The sequence below is a fragment of the Cupressus sempervirens genome, chromosome 3, assembly GCF_028749045.1.
Source record: "Cupressus sempervirens isolate cs-2001-9-10 chromosome 3, ASM2874904v1, whole genome shotgun sequence".
Classification (NCBI taxonomy): Eukaryota; Viridiplantae; Streptophyta; class Pinopsida; order Cupressales; family Cupressaceae; genus Cupressus; species Cupressus sempervirens.
In genome coordinates this window covers 463,699,025-463,724,916 of record NC_143120.1, presented here as the reverse complement: position 1 = coordinate 463,724,916, position 25,892 = coordinate 463,699,025, and positions in this window count along the sequence as shown.

Here is a 25,892-nt window from a genome sequence, read left to right as displayed (position 1 = left end):
TAGGTAAACCTCCCACAAAGTCCATAGACACACTTTTCCATAGATGGGATGGTATAGGTAATGGTGTGTACAAACCCAATTTCCTATTACTTGGTTTGCTAGTTGTACACATTACACATCCTTTAATATACTTAGTGATAGTTTCTTGCATATGAGGCTAGTAACAATATTTCTACAATTGAGCCAATGTTTTACTTACCTCAAAATGTCATGCAATCAAAGAGGCATGCACTTCTTGAATTACATGTTCTTTTTCATCTTTAGGAATGCATAATTTTCCCAAGTGATACAATAAGTTATTTTGTACATAATAGTCTTTCTTTTTTACATGTTTATCCTAGATTAAAGATGCATAGATATCTTAATGTTCCCATCATTAGCATACTATTCCTAAAAACTTTCATGAACCATAGAACTATTCTAAAGGATTATCAAAGCATTCATAACAGGATGTCTAGAGAGCCTATCTGCTACTTTGTTATGGGCATCCTTCTTATACTTAATTACCAAATGAAACTATTGAAGAAAACTCATCCACCTAAAGTGCCTACTTTGTTGCAACTTAGATTGTGAGTGCAAATACTGAAGTGGCTTGTGATTGGTGTGGATTATAGTTTATTTTCCCATTAAATAATGTTTCTATTTTTTAACACTCTGAAATAAAGCATAAAGTTCCTTATCATAAGTAGGATAGTTACTTACTACTCCTAAATTTTTTATAGAGTGGTAGCAGGCTGGTTTACCTCCTTACATGAGTACATCTTCCATGGCAAACTTGCTCACATCTGTCTCAATCTCAAGTGGTCGATGTAAATTTGGTAAAGCTAGAACTAGTGCAGTACTCAACTTTTCCTTCAAAGTGTTGAAAGCATTTTGTTGTGGACCTCCCCACTGAAAAGTTTCCTTGGTACCGGTTAGTGTGTGCAACAACAATGCAATATAAGAGAAGTTTGCAATGAACTTCTTCCAGTACTAAAATGCACCTAAAAAGCTCCTAACTTATATAACTATACTTGGCTTAGGCCATTTTACAATACATTTGACCTTTATAGGGTCTACTTTCAATTGACAATTTCCTACAACATAACCTAAGTACAATAAGGATGTCTTTGCAAATTCACATTTTGACATCTTTACATAGAGTTTTTCTTTTCTTAATACCTCAAGTACTTTCTTTACATGAATTACATGATCATCCCAAGACTTACTGAATACAAGAATATCATCTAAATAGACTATGACAAAATCATCAATAAAAGGATAAAATCCATCATTCATGACTCTCATGAATGTAGCTAGTGCATTACAAAGCCCAAATGGAATAACCAACCACTCAAAAAGTCCTTGTTTTGCCTCAAAAGCAGTTTTCCAAATATCACTTTCTGCACTTCTTATCTGATGATATTTGCTACATAAGTCTAGCTTAGTGAAATAAATTGCATGTTTCAACTGAACAAGTAAATCATCAATCCTAGGAAGAGGGTACATGGTCTTTACTATTATCTTGTTCAAAGCCCTATAGTCAATGCACATTCTCCAAGTCCCATCTTTCTTTGGAACCAACACAATAGGAGAACCACAAGGAGAAGTACTAGGATGGATAACTCCTTTCTTGACAAGATTTTGAACTTGCTTCTTTATTTCTTCATTCTACAAGATTGATAAATGGTACATGCCAATATTAGGAAGTGGTGCTTCTAGTTGCAACTAAATTTCATGTTGTATCTTTCTTTTAGGAGGCAATCCCTTCAGTTCCTGAAACAAGTCATCATAAGCAGAAACAACTTTGACCATTTCAGCCTTATGTTTCAGATCACATCCCTTAAATGTTTTAGATGTTTCATCTTCTTTGGCTTGTACAATAATCAACACAAAATTCTTACTAGAGTTGACTAACATTTTCATCTGACCAACATTAACTAGTGCCAGATTAGTCTTAACCTTATGTGCATGTGCAATGTATTCAATTTTGTCTTTAAACAAGTGATACTTATTTTCCCTCCTATAGAAGATAGCATGTCAATCATACAAAGAGGGACTCACAAGTACAAGACCACAAATATCTAAAGGGACTACATCAGCTTCTACCTCATCTACAAATTTTGCAGTGATAGAAAATCTTAACTTATATTGCTTGGTTACCTGTAACTGCGCATCATTGTAAACCCATCCAAGAGGATATGGCTTTGGATGAGGTGTTGGAGTCAGATTAAGCTTCTTTTGAACTTCCTCAAATATCAAATTCACTTGAGAACCCATATTAAATAATGTATCTACCTTATTTTGCTTGGTGATAACTCGAATGTGAAATAATTCATTCCTTTTCTTATCATTCTTAGGAGAAGAATCTTTACTCCTACTTGCACTTATGCTAGAAGAACTGGTAGTTGATGAAAGAGAAATACCTTTTCCTTTACCTTGGATCCAAGTGGCAACAATCTATGTTTCATCTGTAGAATCAGATCCAAGATCCTGTTGTACTACAACAACAGTCTTCTATTTGCCTTTATTTCCACCAAATTGATTCAGCCTCTTTTCAGGATGCAACTTCCAGCACTTAGAATCATCATTCCCTTCTTGCTTGCAATGTGAGAATGTGGGTTTATCACCCTCTTATTTACTATAGCTATCTTCTTATGCTTTCCTTTGCCTTTGGACTTTTCCTAAAAAATAGATGGCTTTTTATGAGACTTATCAATGAAAGTACCCTTACCCCTTGATTCTAAATGTGTTTCCTATACACATACTTCACCCAAATTACAAGGATTTTGAATGAGGATGGATTGCCCTGGGTAAGAATGAAGCACCTATATACTTGAGTAAAGTGTCATGGGTATACAGTGGGACATTTAATGAAATAGCCTTTTGATGAAATTCATGGGTGTAATCTTGGATAGTTTGACCTTTCCCTTGCCTAAAATGTTGCTAGTTCATCATTAACTGCTACATATGGCCTAGGGGGTAGAATTGCTTCTTTAAAGCACTAACAAATTCTAACCAAGACAAATTGAACTTACCATGTTGTAAAGCTTCATGTCGAGTCCTACTCTCCCACTAGGTTAGAGCTACACCACCTAAATGAATAGTGGCTAACTAAATTCTATCAACATCATTTACAAGGTTTTGAACTATGCAGTAGACTTCTACTTGTTGAATCTAGTCATCTAATTTCTTGGCATTTAACTCCCCACAATACTTCAAAAAGTCAAACTTTAGATCCAACTTTATTCGAGGCTTATGTCCACCCTTAAAAGTATTAGAAGACTCAGAATGGGTAGAAGAAGGAGAAGAGGGGGGAGAAGGAGAAGAGGGAGAAAACAGAGAAGAGGGAGGTGTGTTTGGAGGATCATGATTGCCTCCTTTATTTTTCCCTTTGTCCTTCCGAATTGCATGTCTTCACATCCTTTCTTCTCTTTCCTGTACCAAAACTTCTACCATTGTTTGCAAATTCTAAAGAGTCTTCTAGATACTCTTATCTTGAAAAACTTGTCCACCACCTTCATCTACTATTTGTGATGATGGTTTAGTCCTTCATTTTCCAATATCAAGATTGTATTCCTCAAGCTTTCCTGTGCCTTTCTCAATCCTAGATCTTGTTAGCATTCAAATTTGCAATACTAGTCCAACAAAAGCTTTGATACCAAACTTGATCTAATTACTAGGATTTAGGACTATTACAGAGGAATGTTAACCAATTACATAAATTTAATTTAAAATATTTAATGAATCAAATTAATGTAATTGCAATAAAAGAACAACATAGAATAAAATGATAGAAGGCAAAAAGAGAGATAGAGACACAACACATTTGATTTCAGAGTTTGTTTGGTATGGACTACATCTTCGGGTCCAACTCCAATAGGGGGACCGATTTGATTAACTCCAAGAAATCAATTACAAGTGATTTGAAATAATTCCCTTCAAGCACATGTAGCAATATTCTCCAATGTGCAAGAATAATTACCACATCTCCAAAATCACAGTCTTCTCATCATCTAGTTGTTCAAAATAATTTTCATGCCTTGAAAATGGCCTCCTACCCAACTTTTATACATAAAATTAGCCTAAAATAGACTTTATATATATATGTACACACACACACACACACACACACACACACACACACACATATATATATATATGTACATATATATATGTATGTATATATATACATATATATATATATATCTATATATATATGTACATATATATATGTATATATATGTACATATATATATCTATATACATGTATATATGTATATACATATATATGTATATAGATATATATATGTACATATATATTTACATATATATACATATATATATATATATATATATATATATATGTATATCTATGTACATATATATATATATATACATATATATATATATCTATGTACATATATATGTATACATGTGTATATATATATGTATATATATATACACATATATATATGTATACATGTATATATATATGTATATATATATATATGTATATGTATATGTATACATGTATATATATATGTATATATATATATATATGTATATGTATATGTATACATGTATACATATGTATACATGTACATCTATACATGTATACATGTATACATATTTATACATGTATATGTATACATATATATATATATATATAGATGTATATATATGTATGTATGTATATATGTACATATACATATATATATATACATATATATATATATACATATATACATATATATACATATGTATATATATGTATATATGTATATATATGTATATGTACATATATACATACATACATATATATATATACATCTATATATATATATATATATATAATAGGGTCTTTACCTTCAGAATATCTTCTTTTTCCATTTAACATTTTTGGCACTTATCAATTTTTGGGGCTTAGCAAGTAATAAAATAACCACAAAACTTTATTTAATAGGGTGATCGGCTTTCGGTATAACTTAAATACCAACTTTCGAATATACATTTCAAACTATCATGTTGGTGTAATGGTGACTTACTTTTTACAAAGGCCCACCAGTTAGGGGTTCCAACCCCATCGGTGGCCTTTTGCCAAAGTTAGGTGGTGGTGCAAGTTTAAGTAACAGATTTGTTGTGTCTATTATGAAGACCGTCGATGGTGCACTAGCCACTGGCTAGACTTTAGGGGCCAGTGGTCGCAAGTTCAACCCCCAACACTGTTAATATTAATGTCTTTTTAAAATAATAATAATAATATAATTAATATTATTTTGCCACCTCATCATCTCAAAATTTGATCGGGTGTATCTTTTGCATATGAGCTTCGTTTTCAACGAAATGAACATCGTCAGAAAGCTCTTGACAAGACCTTTGATATGATGAAAACTTTGACCAATTTTGAGGAGTTTGAAATTTTTCCATTCTAATGACCTCTAGATCAAGGTTTGACCAAATTTTTATTGACCATAACTTTTGCATATAGACTCTATTTTTGCCCATTCGAATTGCATTGGATCCAAAATTTTGAGAACTTTAACTTGATGCTGATTATTGGAGTTTTGAAGATGCTTCAAATTTTTGATGAAAATATCCTTTGGATCAATGTCAGGGGTTCAACATGTATTGGTGACATCTTTCCTTGGAGACTTGACACACTTGAACTTTCTCCACTACTATGATCATCTTTGATGGCCACTATCTTAATTCCTTTCTCTGTATCTGCTACCTTGGTGGATAACCCAAAAATGCTTCTCCAAATTAATTCATCTTTTTGTGCTACAAATTCAATTTTATTTTGTAATATTATAAAAATTCTATACTTAGAAACAAATCTATTCCTATACTACTCTAAAAATGTTTCCTTATGATCTTGTGATAGATCAGGAATAACTTTGACAAGAGTGTTAGTTCTCAACTTCTTCTCTTTTTTCTCTTTCACTTCTGCTTGCTACCACCTTCTTTGAAGTCTATCATACAAATATGTGGGTATCTTCTTCTCAACTTCATTTGGATCTAACTTATGATTAGCAATCATATCTATCATAGCCTCCTCAACTTATGTCTTATCAATATTATCCAATGTGTCATATTTCACATATCTAAAATTGGATAATCCCAAAGATCTTCTAAGGTTAGCACATACCTCATCCATAGATTTTGTTCCCCCTATGGGTGGTACTTTGATTAGTTTCCTTCTCTTTTGTTTAGATATAGTAGGCTCATTAGTCTCTACTACTCTTTATTTTGCAATCTACTTGGCACTAGCAGCTACTTTGGTCCTCAATTTGGTAGGTAGTGGATCAGAGAGAGGGGTGTCATCAATAGCTTCTTTTCAATTCTTTTAGCCTTCTTGATATGTAGAGTGCAAACAACTGGGGATTTACCCTTGTCTCCTTCTTCTTCCTCTTCCTCGTCACCACTACCCTTTTGTTCATATTCTCCAAGACCTTGTGTAATCTGTAGTATCTCCTTGCCTTTTTCCTAGGGTGCATGCTTTTTCCTCTAAGTCTTCAATCATTCTCTTCCTTTTCTTCTCCTTAGAAGATATCTTAATATTCATAATCATTCTAGCCCAACTTCCTCAAATTTTCCAAATGATTCAGCCTCTGTATCTATTTCTTCTTTCAATAATGCAAAAATGTTTACATTCACTAAATCACTATCAATTTCAAAATCAAAACCTTGTAACCAAGCCTTCCTTGACTTTACTTCCTATACAAATGTATTATCTATATCTACAAGAAAACATATATCATTGTAATACCTAGTTACCAATTCTTCATGTACTCTCATCCTTATCTTCATTCTTTGCTTGAGTTCCTCAAAATAAGTATCCATGACATTCTCAAAATTTACTCCTAATTGAGTAATGTATTTTCTTATTTGTTTTGTCACTGGTTTGTTTTGTTCCCAAACAATATCACCAATACCAAGAAAATATTTGTGCATATAAAAGAAAATACACATAATTTCAAGGGATCCAAACTTACACATTGAATTCTTTTCTTTCAAGATGGATGTCAAGGAAGCTCGACAAGATCATATTCATGATATTTCATCACTATTTTCCATGCTTGATCTATTGCCATGCATGACACATTGTTCAGCTTTCTTGGCTAGTAAAATTTGTGAGTTATAATCCTCACTTCAAATTGAATTAATGAATCATAAATGTTTTGGACAAACCTCATCCATTCCACTCAGCACCTATATTTACCTAAATTTCCTCTTGACTCAGGCACTACATGGTTTTCTTCTTGTTTAAGGTTGGATAGCTTGTAACTTTCTGAATAATTTTCTTTGTGATCTTTATGAGTCCATTTTGTAACCAAAGCTTCATGACATGAATCCTACTTAGAATAATTTTGATTCATTCAATCTTGAAATTCCTTGGGAATTCTAGGGTATGAGTTAACCCTTTCCTTTTAACAACTTTGAATTCATCCTTTAAGATTCCTTGATTACATAACTTCTCATATGCTTCTCTCATTTCATAATCTCCTACTTCTTTGATCTTACACGTATAACAACTCCTTACATCATGAATCATAATAACCTTGGGAAGTATCAAGGATATTGCACCCATTGAATCTCCTTTTATTGCAATTTCTAGAATAGCAAAAAAATTTAGTGGAGGACAAGCTTCACTTTTCACCAATTGAATTTTACTAACCTCTTGGCTAATTCCAGCAGTGGATGAAGCTACCATTTTCTCTTTGCTAGGGTTCAAATTTTTTTCTTTCCTCTGAATTACTCAACACAACTCAGATCTTCACTTGACCAATCATCTCATTTTAGATTTTCTCCAAATCACCTTAAAATATTTTTTTCTATTCACTCAAATCGCCAAATTTCTCTATGCTCTTGAAATCTGTATGCAAGGTGTCAAATAATGTCTTTGAATTTCTTTTGGTTGATTTAGGATCTCCATTAATGTTGTATACTTGGGTAGGTGAAAGCCAACTATCTCAGTCAACATTAGTGCCTTCAAACTAGGTCTTTACTATACAACTCACCCTCTTCCATATCACTTGGCCTATACACTAGTTTACTTTTGAAGTAATTAGTCCATGTCGCAATGCTCGATCAACATAGACAATTAGACTGATTTTTAGCATTGATTGCATAAATAACTTTTTTGTACTAATCCTTTCACAAATATGTTCTTATGCATCCTTACATGTGCAAATAAGAACTTTGGCACATTTCATGTTAGGATTTGATGTATTATATATCAATTAAATATTTAGTTCCACACATATCTCTCTTGCTTTGTTTGAGATGACATAATCACCTTCTCCATTGGATTGGGAGACCTCAACTCCATTTGCTCCACTATTTCCATATTTTTCTTTCTTTCTCCATGTTTGATTCATATCCTTCTTTACTTGTTCAATGCCCACTTTACCTTTATCTTTCTCTTTCATGTGATTTTCTAATGGTACTTGAGTCCTACATTTCTTTCTTGAATGTCCAAACTTGTGATACTTTAAACATGCATTGTTAGGTGCACAATTATTCCTTTGATTTGTCTAATAGGGTTTTGTTTGTGATCTCCATGCATATTTTCTATGCCCTCAGTTCTAACAGTTATAGCAATATCCTTCAATCTAGGTGTGGTAGTTACATTCCTCATTTTTGACCTGCACTCATATATTTTTTGTTCCTCTTTCTTACAATAAAAACAATAACCAATAAATTTGCATTTAGGATTTTTTTCATACCATTTTTACTTTGGAAAATGTTTGCAATATGACCAAGTTTTCCACAGTGATAGCATGTTGGTTTGTCTTTGGGCTTAATATTTTTTGGTTCACCACTTTTGGATGATTCTCCTTTCTTGGTACATTAATTTCCTAAACCATTAGTAGTTCCAGATGATTTCATAAGTTCTTCAAAGTATTTCATTTCCTCATTTGGTTTGTTGAATCTTTGCATATGTTATTTCTCAGTTTTTAGTTCATTCTTTAGTAAGTCCTTCTATGATATGAGACTTTCTATTTCCACATATTTCTAGTTTAATTCTTGATTTAAAAGCATTAGTTGATTCATCATGTCTAGTTGAGTGTTTGTGAGATTTTGCACATTTGATATCCTTTCTTCAAGGTTGGGTAGCTATCACCATTTTATCTCCCTTAGCCAAAGCCTTGTCTTCTTTAGCTTTCCTATTTTACTCAATCACTTCACATAGCCTTATTGATTGGATTTCATGTTCCCTTTGTTAATGTTTTGGTAGCTTCAGTCAATTAAACCTATGAGACCAATATATATATATATATATATATATATATATATATATATATATATATATTATATAAGTGTGAGATATAATATACATTTATTTATTTATTTATATTTATATGTATATGTATATTAATATATTTATTTATTATTTTATTAATTATAATGGATAGGCATGTATCTCCATGTATCATTTGCAGTACATATAAGAGGAAATTGATGCATTTGAAAAGCATATACCAATACAGGTAATGCAATTACATCTGCAAGTGATCCTTAAAATTAACATGGTATCAAAGCCTTACTTGTAGATGTAAATCAAATAAATAAAGAAGAACATGAGTTATTACCACATCTATGGGAATCCACTTATACACAAGGGAATAAAACACTAAAAGTAGAACCCATGACAAGGCAGAATAACCAATAAGGAATTGAGGGGTCTTTTCTTAATAAGAAAGGACTATAATATATCAATATTTGGGGCTAGAATTGCACCATTTATTAGAAGACTATAGATTCTTGTGAGAAGGACTATACCATCACATTGATTGCATCGCCCACACCAAGTGGCAATCACTTCCATCATGTGGTCATCATGGAGGAGGGAAAAACAACAGTCCCTCAAAAGACTAATTGTTTCCTATTAATATACTATAAACATTACAATTGTTGTACATTGTTTCCTTGGTTTTTTAGTGATTCCAAACACACTTTTTTGTCCTAAGCACCCACCAATGATACTTTTTTTGGGAACATTGATGTGGCAATGTATTATACTAGACAACACTAACAGTGATGGAAGAATATGGGAATGGATTCTTGCTTGTAGAATTCAAGAAATTGACTATCATAAAAATTATTGTCTAAAATCCATGAATAGGAAGTGCAAACCAACTTAACCCACCATACTAAAGGATAATCATGAGTTATAGTGCATGCAAAAGAGTTTTTACTTTGCCCAAACCATGGCATTACACCAATCGCCTGCTATGCTAGAGGGAAACACGTGTATGGGGGGTGGTCCACAAAAGATGTATTCAAGGTAATACCTAGTCAGAGTAGATAGAAGTAGGTTTAATAAATGGAATATTAAGGTGTCGATATAAGAAGATCAATCATGACTATATAAGGAATGTGTGCCCTTTCTAGTCTTAAAGCCATCAGGTTTCACAAGGAACATATGATGAGAGGTACATTGTGGACATGAGATAAGTGTGAGAGGTGATAAAATCATTTTTAAAAGGAGATATAATTAATAAAGAGGATAACACTAAAATATCAAATAAGGAAAATGGGCCCACAATAGTAAGTGAGTTAAAAGAGACCAAGCCATTCTATGATGAAGTGGAATTGAAGATAAGAAGAAATAAGTGTTTTCTAATTATTATATCTTCAAAACCACTTATAATTATTTATATTTTTAATTTCTTATCTTTTATCCATGAATGATCTATAAGAGCTATATGTCTTGATCTTTTCCTTTGAGAATGTTCTTGCAGGAAAAATGAGATTGATTAAGATTGAAAGGGAAAAGATAGAGGATATGGTTTACTCAACCTTCACTGATCTTGGTTGCATTAATTTAGAGGGAGTATACCATGTTGAGATGGATTCTCCAATGATAAATAAATTATAGCAGTCAAGAGGATTGTAATTCATGACTATTTGGGCCTAACTCCTATGTACATTGTGAGGAAGTGACGACTTCCAAATAATTTCACTTGTATCTACAAAAGTTATCATAAGGTGATGATCTTTCAATAACTTAATCTATTATGATGGATATCTTACGTTGTCTATCTAGATCATGATAGATTATACTTTTCATCATGGATGTTCATATAGTAAGCACTATGAGAATGTGAGTGTACATACCTTATGATGATTTTGAGTACATGGTGAATGTTATGGAAATCGATGTTTAGGAGGCCATTACACACAGTACTTGGTGAATATCAAATGAGTTGACATTCTTGAGGCCATTACTCATAGTACTTGATGAACATCTTGCTACTCGATATTTAGGAGGCCATTCTCAAAGAGTACGTGGCAAATGTCAAACAAGTTGACATTCAGGAGGTAATTACTCCCAATATCTATATATTACATTGAGGTAATAAATGGTCATATATTTATCCTCCCTAGCTAAGAGGGAGTGTTAATGTTCTGGTAGCTTCAGTCGGTTAAACCTATGAGACCAATATAAATATACATATATAAGTGTGATATATAATATACATATATATTTATATGTAAATGTATATGAATATATATATATATATTTAATATATGAAATATTATATATATTTATTATTTTATTAATTATAATGGATAGACATGTCTCATGAGGAGACATTTCTCTCCATGTATCATTTGCAATACATATAAGAGGATATTGATGCATTTGAAAAGCATATACCAATATAGGCAATGCAATTACATCTACAAGTAATCCTTAAAATTAACACCCTTTTCAGTCCTCTTACTTCTTCATTTAGGAGTTTGTTCTTTTCAAGTAGATCTACAAATGCTTTGTCATTTGGATTAATTGGTTCAAACAATCCTTTAGTCTCAACTTCTTCATAGGATTTTTTTAAAATCTTGGATAGCCAATTACTTTCTTCTTTTTAGGGATTTCTTCAAATCTTGTCTTTCTTTCTCAAGTTTCTTTAGTATGAGTTGGATGTCAATCACCTGATTGTCAATAACCTTATCCAGTTTAAAAGCCTCCATCTCCAAGAATATCTATGTTGACAATTGGCTAATTGTGATATGTAATTTTTGTCATTAATGGAAACACATGATGTACATGTTAATAGAAAAATTTAGAAATAAAGATACTTAGTGTTTGGTTATCAAAAAATTGTCTAAGCATAGAATTTGGTTTACAACAATGTATTGTTTTATTTATAACATGTTGTAGATGACATATTATGACAAGAGAAGCTACATGGAGATAGTATACATATTGGTGATGATGTATCTAATCTCAAAAGTTTTTACAAATTGTACAAAAGAGAGTTAATTATGTTTTGATGAGGCAGGACAACAAAATTGAATGAAAGAATTGTTTTGGTTGTAAAACAACTACTTGTCCAATTAGGGTCGACATCCTAGATGTTTATCTAACTTGGAAAAGTGAATTGTGGTCTTAGTTGACCCAGTGATATTTTATGTAAAGGCATGGTATTTATGCAAAGGGCTTCTTGTGATAAGAAGTGTGTGTGTGCGCTTATGATTATGTAATTCTAAATTGCAAAGTGAGCAAGTTTTTGTGAAAGTGATATATGCAAAGTTTTGTATGAATTATCTAGTGATCTGAGATCAAGGTGAAGATCAAAGGTCAATGAAGGAAGGAAAATAATAGTAGATTACTTGACTAAGTAATGAGCTCTTCATGTAGTTGAAATTGCATGTTTGGGAAATGAGCTCTTTTTGCATACATTACACTACAACTCCTAACAAGGTTGGAATCTTCTAATAGGGATTTAAAGTCTCCTAATAGGGACTATTATACTGAATTTTCTCATTGACTCCTAATAGGTTCCATCCTCTAATAAAAAACATATATATTAGTATATTATCTAGTGGGTATCATCCCCACTGGGGTTTTCCCTTGGCCAGGGTTTTGCTAGTTAAAAAAATATGGTGTCATGAGTTATCTTTGTGAATTGTTACTATTACTATTCAACATTACTTTATTTCTATTTTATGCATGGTTTAAAGTAAGTAATAATAACCAGTTGGCAACTAAAGTTTGTAGATTATTAATTCACCCCCCCTCCCCCCCCCCCCCACCCTCTTAGTAATCCCTATTTCTAATAATCCAATGTCCAAGTGATTAAGCTTCTCCATCAGTACTAGGCTCTATTACCAATTTTTGATTGATGGAAGTATAAACTAGACAAAAAGACACTAAGAGGGGGGATGTATCAGAATCTTAACACTTTCAATTTTCAACAATTCATTCCCACATTCACCAGCTGTCTTATGCATGTAAAACTTGTAAAAGTAAATTTGTTGTTACATATAGATCTAATCCATCACATGCATGAAATAAACACATAACACAATATTTGGTTTCCCAGAAACCCTCCAAGGTGAAGGTAAAAATAGCATGGGGATGCCACTCATAAATCTTTGCTACTACATCAATAAATTTAACCTGTGGGTTACAATGTTTGACAATAATATATGATCTACCCTGTGAGGGGTCTTCCCTGTTAAAAGCTTTTGAGATTGTTAGGTCTCACCTTGTTAGAGGATTTAACACTTACAATAAAGTAAGAACTTTTTCAGAAGATTTACAAAGATCTATTAAGACTACTCTATTAAGAGATTTTCCTTGATTCAAGTTGACTTGAATTGATTTAGTACCCAACTCTCAGTTTTCACTGTAAGTTAATTTTGAGTCTTCTCTTTGTAAACTAATCCTCTCTCTAGATTTGATAAATATTTTCTTCTCCTTCACTGTATTGATTAGGTTGCTTGTCCTACTAAGAAATAATAGAACACTTCTACTTGACTTCTCTTATATTGATCCTTCACTTCACCATTCACATATTACTTCTCTCTTCATATCATCTATCACACCATAGCTCATTTATGTCATTCACATATATCTTCAGATCTAGGTTAAAATCTTCTCTATTTAAAGAGTTCCATAAAGAATTTCCTAAATGCTCCTATATATTCCTCTTCATTTGAGTCATTAATCATAAACTATAGGAATCTGTGATCCACATAATAAAATGTGTAATCTCTTATGTAACAACTTCTACAAATATTAATTTTTTTTCCCACATCAGCTTGAAATCAGGTTACCTCAAAGTTTGTATCATTTTTTACTTTTATGTAAACTCTGTGTTGCTTAACACTTATTGTTTCTAATGCTCAACATGTTGTTGATGCTAGGTATGTATTGTGCTTGGAACTTACTATGTAAATCAACACTTATATGCTTGAATTTCTTGGTAGATGTTGAACTTGGATTGTATAGAAAATACTCGATGACCACATACTTGCTCAGCTCCTATAGAGCTTAGTATATAAACGTTTATATACATGAATCAACCATAGCTCAGTCACAGTGATGGCCGTATGACTTTGCCTTGTAAATGACTAAGTGTTTGACACTAATAGACAACAATAGTTAGAGATACCAACATCACCAAGCCTAAAAATAATCATGCCTTTATATTTAAATAATGTGATCACGTTATGCATAGTAAAACTCAATTTTCATACTAGCAAAACATGATCGTGTTATATGTGTGTAAAAAAAAATCAATTGTAACTTCCCATTAATATTGTGTGTATATGTATATGTATATATATTGACATATTTATAATTTTATTCATCTTTGAATATATAAATATATACATATAAAAATATTTTTATATCATATATCTACATTCTCACTCTCTCCTTACCTCTCTCTCTCTCTCTCTCTCTCTCTCTCTCTCTCTCTCTCTCTTCCCCCCTACCCCTACCCCCTATTATCTCTCTCTCCTACACCCCTCACTTCTACCCCATACTCTCTCTCTCCCCCCCCACCCTATCCCTTACTCTCTCTACCCGCTTCTCTCCATCACTCCCTCTATCTCTCTATGATATCCCCTCTCTCTTCCCATACCCTTCTCTCCATCACTCCCCCCTTTCTCTCTATCTCCATCATTAGGTCTCTATATATACTATCCCCCCTCTCTCTCTTTATATCCCATACTCTCTCTCCATCCATATTTTCCTCTCTCATATTTCTCTATCCCCACCCCCTCTCTCTCTCTCTCTTGGTTATGGAGAATCTAGTTATGAATTCTATTAAGAATGAAATATTAACAAATTGCTCAGTATTAAGAGACAAATCCCACCCTAGATAATGGAAAAGAGTGGGAAGATGGACCCATGACAAAAGTTACAGATAAGGACATAAAGAGATAAAAAGGGGAAAGTAGCCAAGGAAAGAAGTAAGATATGTATGTGACCCTATGTTAGATGAGGATGATGATTAATACTCACCATCAGCTAGAATCTCAAGTAGTAACATAAGGACTTCAGTGCACATGCACTAAAAAATAAAAAAATTCAGATAAAGAGTGACAAGTACTATAGAATTATCCATAGAGAATTGTGAACTCTATCATCCCCCCCCTCTCTCTATCTCTCTCTCTCTCTTCCTATATCCCCTTCTCTCCATCTCTCTCTCTCTCTCTCTCTCTCTCTCTCTCTCTCTCTCTCTCTCTCTCTCTCTCTCTCTCTCTCTCTCTCTCCATCACTCCCTCTCACTTTCTCTCTCTCCCAAAACTTGAAATTAATTTTTTCTAAGTGAGGGTTAACATAAAGGATGTCATCCCTACCCTATTAAGTCATTTTTTTGGTAAACCAAAACAACTTTTTAACTAAAATGCATTTACTCTATTATCTTCTTTGTTTTATATGTACCTATAAAACTCATATCTTTGTCCATACATTGAATATTATTATGAAATCTTAACCACCTGCTTATTACATCATATACTATCATCCCTCAATTTTTCATAACCTCAACTACTTCTAGTAAAATACACTAAACCAAAATGCATAACTATTCATTGTTAACCTCAATTATACTTGGCCAAATTTTCAAGTCCAAGTAACCAACTCAATATTAAGTTTTTCCTTCTTCACAAAAGGTATATGTTTCCATAAATGACAACCCCATATCATCCTTAAATATCCTTCTATCCAAATTTCCAACAATCTCCCCCTTAGGATTTGATGGAAACATATGGAAAATTGGCTAAGTCCCCCCAAAAAATCTTCAAAGTTACAAAACTTGTGAAAATCTTCACATGGACAAACAAAATTGAAAAATGTGGACTATTTCATATGTTTACCATCTTTACATCATATATCCCTACTTTACCCCCCTTTCACTATTATTTATCATACTTTACTCCTTACTATATAATAGTTACAATTTTCCTTAGTATTCTCCTCCTTTGACATCAACGACAAAGGTGAGAAATTTTTTTATATACATTCCAAAAACATTGTTACCTTTTCTTCTCTATCAAGATTTCCTTTTAATGAGTTCCATCTACTCTCCAAAGTTCCTCTTCAAGATGTTAAACTCTTCATCCCAATTTTCCTTGACTTCTTTTGATATGTTTATTAGTGCACATAAGCCATAGGATTCTAATTCTATTGCATTAAGATCAAAATACACAAATCTAGTAAAGGAATCTTTTGTGTCTGTACACTCCTTAAGCCACCTCTATACATTATCAATTTTTAAAGTAAGTTTTTCCCTTAACTGTGAAAATTTATTTATGGTTCTCTCCTTCCTCAACTCAAGTAATCTCATCTCATCATGAATATTGTTCATTATTAATTCCAAATCTATTATCTATGCATTTGGATTTGACAATTCATTCATTGTACTCTTCAATTCTGTTTCTTTTTCCTTGATTTTGTTCTCAATATATTTTGTGTACTCAAATGAAAAGTTACATTCTCCATACAATTATTTAGGTCTTCTTTTAGGAACTTTCTCAATACCATGATGCAAGTATCAAGTATTGATAAATCATAGTAATATTGTTGCAAACAATGCCAAATAGGTAGCACCATGAGTGGCTTGATCTTTTGCTACTGTAACTTCTACCTATGAGGTGAATTCCTTATCAAATTGCTCAATTATATTTCCATCTCTCTTAAATCTATTATTTTCATCAATATGTACTTTAACAATATCCTGCATTTTCTTTGTCATCTTATCTAATGTGCCAAAAGAACTCTTGCACATCTTTCTTGATTCTTCTATAATCCTATTGAATTAAAATGTTATTAACAACATTTTAATTCAATAGGATTACAGAAGAATCAAGAAAGATGTGCAAGAGTGCTTTTGGCACATTAGGTAAGATGACAAAGAAAATGCAAGATATTGTTAAAGTACATATTGATGAAAATAATAGATTTAAGAGAGATGGAAATATAATTGAGCAATTTGATAAGGAATTCTCCTCATAGGTAGAAGTTACAGTAGGAAAAGATCAAGCCACTCATGGTGCTACCTATTTGGCATTGTTTGCACATCTTTCTTGATTCTTCTGTAATCCTATTGAATTAAAATGTTGTTAATAAAAGATATTTCTAAATATCCATGTTACCATCAAACATTTTGGTAACATCCTATGGAAATCCAGTGATTAGTTCTTCAAGAGGGGATCTTAAAGTACAAATCTTTTTAGGCTCAATCGCCTTAGTTGGTGTTTATAAAACTACTATTCATCTTTCCTCAATTGTAGGTGTTTGATGTTCTAGTTGCTATGATGGTTGAATATCCATTGATCTTTTTGTTTTATCTCCTTGCATTTATTTTCTTCCTCTTTCTTACCTTCTTCTCTCTTCATATTCTTCAACCAATTAGAGTTGAATGTAATCTTATCTACTATGTTTGACTAGTTAGCAATGCAGTTGAACTCTACGCTCATAAGGGTGCATTCCGAATATAGTTATTTCTAAAGGCGCTTCTTGACCATGCACAATAGTAGAGTCCTATATTCTTTATTATCCTCTTCATCCTCTAAACTAGTATAATCCACAATTTGTATTGTCTCCAAATTTCCAACTCTGTCATCCTTTTGTGTTGTAGAGGGATCAACTTCAACACTAGCAAAAGGGTCTTCACTAGTGTCTATGGTGATTGCAGCTCTCCATATCTTCATTAATTTATCTTCAGTACTTGGTGCATCACTTATATCCATTATAGTATCATCACGTGGTTCATCTTCTACCATTGTTATTGGGGTAGACTCTATCATAACTTTAACTTCTACTAATTTAGTCTCTTTTGACACTAACTTACATTCTTCTCCCACTATTTTAATTGTGCTTTCCTTATTTCTCAGTAGAGGCCCAAATTTATTCATAATAACCTCCATTTGATCATCATTGACTAAGGTACATATTTTAGAATTGTATTTTCTCTTATTTTCTTTTTTGTCTCACTAGTTCTCTTCTCCCTTAATTTCAATCTTTCTTACAATTCATCTAATATGATTCCATGAACATGTAAAAATAGTTTCTTGAAGTCTATCACGTATCTAATTATTATGTTTTCCAATTTCCTTTTTCTAGAAAGGATCATAAAGGTCATAGTACTTATTTATCCAAGTTAGGTTGTCATAGTTAATTATCATTTGATTCATTTGGTCCATTTTAGGTTTTTGACTCTTTTTCTTCCTCTTACTGTTATCTTCTTTCTATGTTTGTGGTTGTGGTGTGGTAATATTCCCTCTCATGTTTCTTTCTTTTGTTCTTTTCTCCTTCGTTGTGTCCTTCTAAACATGGGTCATTAACACCTTTGGCTTCTTTTTAGGTTCTAGCCTTTTAGAAATTTTATTAATACTCTTAGATCTCTTAGGTGTTATCTTTTCCTTTTTCTCTTTCTCCTTTTCTATCTTAATAGGTGCAAGTGTCACTAATGGTGAAGTTCTTATGGACCTCCTTAACATGATAGCTGAGCTTTTCTCACTTATAACTATAATATCTTCTTCTCCTTCTAGCTATTCTTTAGCTACTAAAGGAGGTGCACTAACATGTACTACTAGAGTAGGTGTTTCTAATAGTGGACAATGTAATCACCCAAAAATGGTCACAAGCCCCCTTTGTAGCAATTTCACATAATTTATCCTTTTCTTATCTTTGATCAAATCATCAAAAATTTGTTTATTAGATTATAACCCATGGTTTGACCACTTTATCCTAAGTCTCATATTTAATTGAAAGAACTTGCACCCTTTTAATTAAATAAAAAGCCCCACTTCCCACTTATCCTAAGTGTGCATACATAAAGCATTATTCCTATTTTAAAAATAAGAAGAAAATGCATTTTTGTCTACACATGAATGTGAAATTTTCTATGTGAGAGGAATCTTTTATTTTTTAAAATAACTTTAATTATCCTCCACACATTTCAAACCCTCTCAAAATTCAACTATTGATTGTGATTGGTGGAGATGCTTGTGCACATGGATCACTCAAGATGCATTCTCCTCCCTTGATTATGCCTCTCTTGGCTTTTGATCTCAACCATCCATTTTTCTTTAAAAGAGAGGCTTCTTTCCTCATTCTAAGGATCTTAGACTCTCATGTTAATGTTATGTGATAAGATTTCTAAGTGCTTTTGGAGCTTTTGAAGGACTTGTAACATTCTTGCACTTTTGCATTTTTAGCTTAGCTCTCATTCTACTTGCATTATGACATTAATTTCTTAGCTTTCTTTTATGCTCTATCTTAGATCACATAGCTTAAATAGGAGGGTCTTGTAATACTTCATCTTTGTTATCTTTCATCTTGCATCTCATTTAGTTCATCTTTCATCTTGCATTGCATTTTCTCTCTTTCATAGGTATTCTTAAGTATAATGGTTTATAGAAGAAGTGTGACACATTTTTGGCACCCACCATAGGACTTGAATCAAGTTTCTAGCTCCATTTGCTTTCATTTTAGTTTCATTTATTATTTATATTTTTTTATAGTAGCATATTGGATCCAATCAAGTGATTTTGTAGGTTTATCACTTTGGTTTTAAGGCTAACCCTTGTGAAAATTTGTTTGGAGGTCAGAACTCTAGATTTGATAATATCTCCTAAACCATTTGGAGTTTAGTTTTAAAAAAAAATTTCAAGTTTACGATGCATCTGAGATGTCATGATCAAATTTTTAGATCATTTTGAGTTGATGTGCGTCAATTATGATTTTTTCTTTGAGTTTATTAAAAAATTATTTATGGTCTCAAATCAACATTTCTATTGGGAAAATTTACATTTTTTGTAAAGGTCTATGAATTGTATAGGGGGTTATTTCTTTTTGTTTTGAATTTAGAGGTTATAATAGGGCTGAATAACTTGATTTCACAAAATTAGTCTGTTTTGACAAAATGGGTCCCTAGAGCACAAATTATGAGATATTGCTGAATTTCTTGTATTTTTTGAAATCTCTCTAGTTTTTAGAAGGGGTATCCTCTTCGCATTTCTATTTTTTAAGCCAAAATAATAGCAAAGAAAACAAATCTTGTTGACTAGGTCAAAAATTAAAAGTAAGAAAGAGAGATACCATTTGTGATTAGTTTGTTGTAATGCGCCGCCCAGAGATCCTTGGAACAAGGATGAAATGTAGCAAGAATTTTTATTTTTTTAAAACCAAGTGCAAGTGTACAAGGTAAAAACCTACACAGATCAAAAGACTACAACAGAAGGCTAACAAACAACCAACACCAACGGATCTCCAAACATCACCATTAACTTACACAAACCAAAAAACCATAAGTATCAACCAAGTTGAAAGACAGAAGAGGATTCCTAAAAATTGGCTAAGGCTGAAATCCTGAAGCCCTAATATCTCCTAGGATCTTTATCTTAGCCCATAGAGGTCTGGAACCTATCTCAAATGAATCGTTTTAAACTAGGAAATCTGTTTTGAACTAGGAAGGTGAAAAACCCAAAAGGGTATCCAAAACCAACTTCCAAACCTTTTTCCTGACAAACCTAAATAGCCCCTATTTTTTGTGCAAAAATACAAGACTACAAAATTTCACACAAAGAGATGCATTCTCACGTGAAGAAGTGCACAAGCTCGTGCGAAGACTTACATCCTCGCTGCAAACACTTGCATCTTCATGTGAAGACTTGCATCCTCTCACGAAGACTTTCATCCTTGAGTGAAGACTTGCAATCTCGCACGAGAACTCAAATCAGCATGCACACAAAAAAAATTATAAAAAGCTAAGGAAACTAAGAAACAAAGTTCCTCCACACCAAGGAGTACCAGATACACATTTCGAGGTGAGAACACTCAAATCAAAGCTAAGAGACAAAAAACTAAAAGAAAAGTCTAACCCTCTAATCAATAGTAAGGGAAGAATAGAAAGAAACATTGTAGTATACTGAAAGCAACATTGCATTAAAACATAAATAACATTGCAATGAGAAAAATAACCAAACTAAGTACGTGGTTCCTCCCAACCATAATAGTGTCATCAGACCATCATGGGCCCTAGCCATCCCCCACGCATAACATTCCCAAGCTACCAATCGAATCGTCAGTACTTTCATAACGAAAATGTCACTACTAAACATGCTACAAAAGAAAATAAAATATAGTATGCTAGAAAAAAGCATAAGATAATTCTACCGGTAGATACATTATCTATCATATGATACACATCATAATAAGGAATGCATCAAAACTAAGATCACCCAACATGATACGCAAACATCACAATGAAAGCATAAATCACAAGAAAAGTGTACTCTAGAACTCGAAGTACCAAGTGAACACATCCAACAATGGTCACACTAGGACAATAGACCATCTCTATACACCAATCCCTAGCAGTGGTGTAGGTAGCTATGCCTCCCAACCACGTGGCACCCATAGGTCCACACCTACCGTGTTGATGGAGATAATGAACCAACCACACTGACACACAAAGAAAACATCCATGGATAAAACTCATGCCAAGAAGTATGATGACTAAATCCAAGATAAAGACAATGCATAACTATAGTTCCTGCTCAGACATCTTAGAGGGCTACTATGTAGGGGCTGACATCATGGAGAGTTTATTGGCATCAACAAACCCAAGCTGGTACTAGCAGCTCTCCACTTCCCAATAGAAGGAGCACATCCCGAATCATTTTAATATCTTTAAGTTTATTACCACCCAATGTTTAGATTTAATTATCACTTTATTACAAAGCTTCTACATGCCAACCCTTGGGAAATAGGCACCGATTTATGGATATAGAAGCCCCTTGCATATGCTACCCTACCCTACCCATGCTCATCCAACGATGAGTGCCCATAGGTATGCAAATTCCCAACCCAACCCCAATGATCATTGTTCCAAAAATACCATGGAAGATCAGGACTCACAAGTCATTGGTCAATGTATGCGCACATACTCATGTGTGGCACACCACCATCATGAAGATCATAACAAAGTACTGGATGAGAACACAAAGCAAAAAGTCCCTAAACCAAAAAAAAAATTGAGAGGATGGATGCAACATTCATCCCAATGCAAAAAAAGATGCAAAAGTGGTCTGACAGATATCCAAACGAATCATCCAGTTCCACGACCCACATTGTGCCAAGAAAACTTGAGAAAACAGGGTGATATGCAAAACGAGGTAAAAACCCAATTCCAAAATTAAAACCCATTTGGCCTTTGGGTGTAAAAACCCCAAAAATAAAGAAATAACTAAAATTGGATACCATATGCAAAAATGGCTAGCATAACGGCTCAAAAACCCAAACCTCCATTTCAAAAATAAGGAAAACATTCATACCCGACCAACTAGGCAGAACCAGTAAATAGAAACAGAGGGGAACACTAGTTCTCAACCTCCCAACATATTGCTATAAGAAACATAAGCAAAAATGGAGTAAAAACATTAAAATGGGAAGGCTCTACCTGGCAGCAAAAAGGGCCAAAACTAGAACCCGCAAAATAAAATAAATAATCTGCTGAAACTGATGACAAAGCATAAACTCCCCGAGCTAAATCCAACAAGACCAACCTCATGCAGATCCCATGCTCACAACTCCCAGAACAAACAAAACAAGAATCCTTCAAAAGATAATTTCCAATTTTGCTCACCAAATTCTATTTCTGAAAAGTGAAAAGTGAATAATAATCCTACTTTTCCAATACTTATTCACTTTTCAAGTGAATAGTTGATTCTAAAAATTAGCTAGCTAGAGAAGCTAAACTCCAAATTAACCCAAACAAAAATAGGTTATTATCCATAATGAAAATTATCCTAAGGCAAAGCTACCAGAAATTAAATAAAAAAATTTAAAACCTCAAAACCCAAAATCAATAAAAAAAACATTACACTTTCGTGACAGAGCGAACCTCTAAATGCACAAACATGCTCACTGGTCTAATCACATAATGCAGATGAGTTCGAATTTACTAATCATTGAAAGGTTTTGATTAACATAACTAAAATAAGGATACATTGACCATATAAGGATGACATTGGTAAACATGAACAACTGAATCATCAACTCCATGTGCCACTGGTAGGGATAATTCATGCAGACTAAAATACACAATCAAGTGCAATTGCATATAATATCATAGCCAATCATGTCATCTTTGAGCATGTCATCAATACATTACTTAACCATTGTCTTAACTAATGCTTGCACTTCATTACAACATTATAACTCAACCTTTCCTTTAGGTGCTCTTGTCACATCTTGTTGATCAAATCCTCTTCATCAATCATCTAAGTGGTAGTGCTTGGATCTTATACGCAAATACCATCCCTACAAATAGCAGGTATTACATCAATGGAAAAAAATGATTGAAAACATTCTTTTACAAAAATCTCCCTCTTTGATCTTCAACAACAATGAGCTTTTCAATCAAATTTCAAACAATCTCCCTCTTTGGCATTGATGGCAAACCAAATTGATCAACCATCAGACTAAACTATTCCACCAAAAGCTTACTAGGTTAGAATAGTAAGTCAAATGCCAAAAATTAAATTGTAACATCACATCTCCTACTACTATTCTGATTGTTTCATTTCACTTCTCCCTCTTTGCTACTCTATCCTTTATCTTTATCTTTCTCCCTCTGTATTATTCATCTTCTGCTATTCTGATCAACCTCTGAAATCTCCCTCTCTTTTTTTGATCCTTTATCTTCAATAGTTTTTGATTAGTTTTTCACTTCTCCCTCTTTGAGAACAATGCCAAAGACATATTAGCATCTTAATATGCAAATGTAGCTCTTACAGGTTCATTTAATGTCTCCCTCTATCACCTTGCTTGTGACTAATTTGAAGTTTCAGCACTTCTACTACTTTAGGCATGGATCCCAAAGTAAACATCCTCTACATCAATGTGTAGAATCTTCAACATTCAACTTATTTGATGCAGGGCATTCTTGTTTTTTGGTTCAAGTAGCATTAGCTAGGGGTATCACCTGTAACTTATCTCTAAGATACTCAAAAGCATCTTTAAGTAGTGCTTTTTTGAAGATATCAACAATCTATTCCTTTGAGCTAACATATTCCATCTTCACTTGTTTGTCTTCCACCAGCTCTCTTACATAGTGATACTTGATTGCAATATGTTTAGTTTTAGCATGCATTACTAGGTTCTTTGATATATTGATAGTAGTTGTATTATCACAATAAAGTATCACAAGCTCAATTACTTCTTCCTTCATACCTTGCAGCAAATGTTTGATCCATATAATATTGGTGCAGTTTATAGTAGCTACCACATATTCAACTTTAGTAGTAGATTGTGAGGTATAGCTTTGCTTTTTGCTTGTCCATGTAATCAACCTTTTTCCTACGAAAAGTGCTTCTCCACTGGTGCTTTTTCTATCATCAATGTTACCTCCCTAATCTGCATCAGTGTAAGCTTTTAGTTCAAACTTCTCATTCCTCTTGTAGTATAAACCAAAGTCATTAGTTCCTTTTAGGTATCTCAATATTCTCTTCACTACCATTAAGTGATTTTCTCTTAGATTGGCATAAAATTTTGGTACTATTCCAATAGCTAATGCAATTTTTGGTCTAATATGTACAACATATTACATCTTTCCAATCATTGACCTATACAATGTCTGATTTACTTCAACAGATTCATCATTCTTGGATAGTCTATGGCCTGTTGTCATTGGTGTGCTAACTAGTTTTGAGTCTTGTAGCTCAAATATTTTGAGTACTTCCTTGATGTATTTGGATTGAGTCACAAATATGTCATGCTTTAACTAATGTAATTGCAATCCAACAAAGAATTTGATTTCTCCAAATATTGACATCTCAAATTCATGCTTCATTTGATCAGCAAAATCTTTACATAAAACATCTTTTCCTCCAAATATTATGTCATCAACAAATATTTCTGATATCAAAATGTCTTTATGTTCCTCAGATTTGATGTACAAATTTTTTTGTCATTTGTTCTTTCAAATCTTATCTTTACAAGATATTTGTGCAACCTTTCATACCATGCTCTAGGTGCTTGCTTTAATCCATAAAGTGCTTTGTGCAACTTGCAGACCATGTCCTTGTTCTTCTCATCAACAAATCCCTCTAGTTGTTCTATGTAGACTTCCTCTTCTAGTATACCATTCATAATAGTAGACTTCACGTCCATCTGGTAGACTTTGAAACCTTTATATGCAGCATATGCAAGTAATATTCTTACTCCTTCCATTCTTGCAATAGGGGCAAATGTCTCTCCATAATCTAGTCCTTCTTCTTGTGCATAGCCTTTGCAAACTAATCTGACTTTGTTTCTTTTTATTTCACCATTCTCATCAAGTTTGTTTCTAAACACCCATTTGGTACCAATTAGATTCTTGTCAGCTGGTATAGGAACTAGAGACCAAGTTTTGTTCTTCTTGATTTGATCTCTCTTCTTTCATGGCCTTATACCAATCATCATCTTGTAGTGCATATTTGACTATTTTGGGTTCAAACTTACTCAATAGACATGATTTATTCCTCAATCTATTCCTTGTCATTGGTCTGGCATCCTCATCACCAATGATTTGATCTACAAGGTGATGTCTTCTTACATACTTGGCTAATCTGGGTTTAGTCTTTCTTTCAATATTTGATCTTTCAGGTTCAGA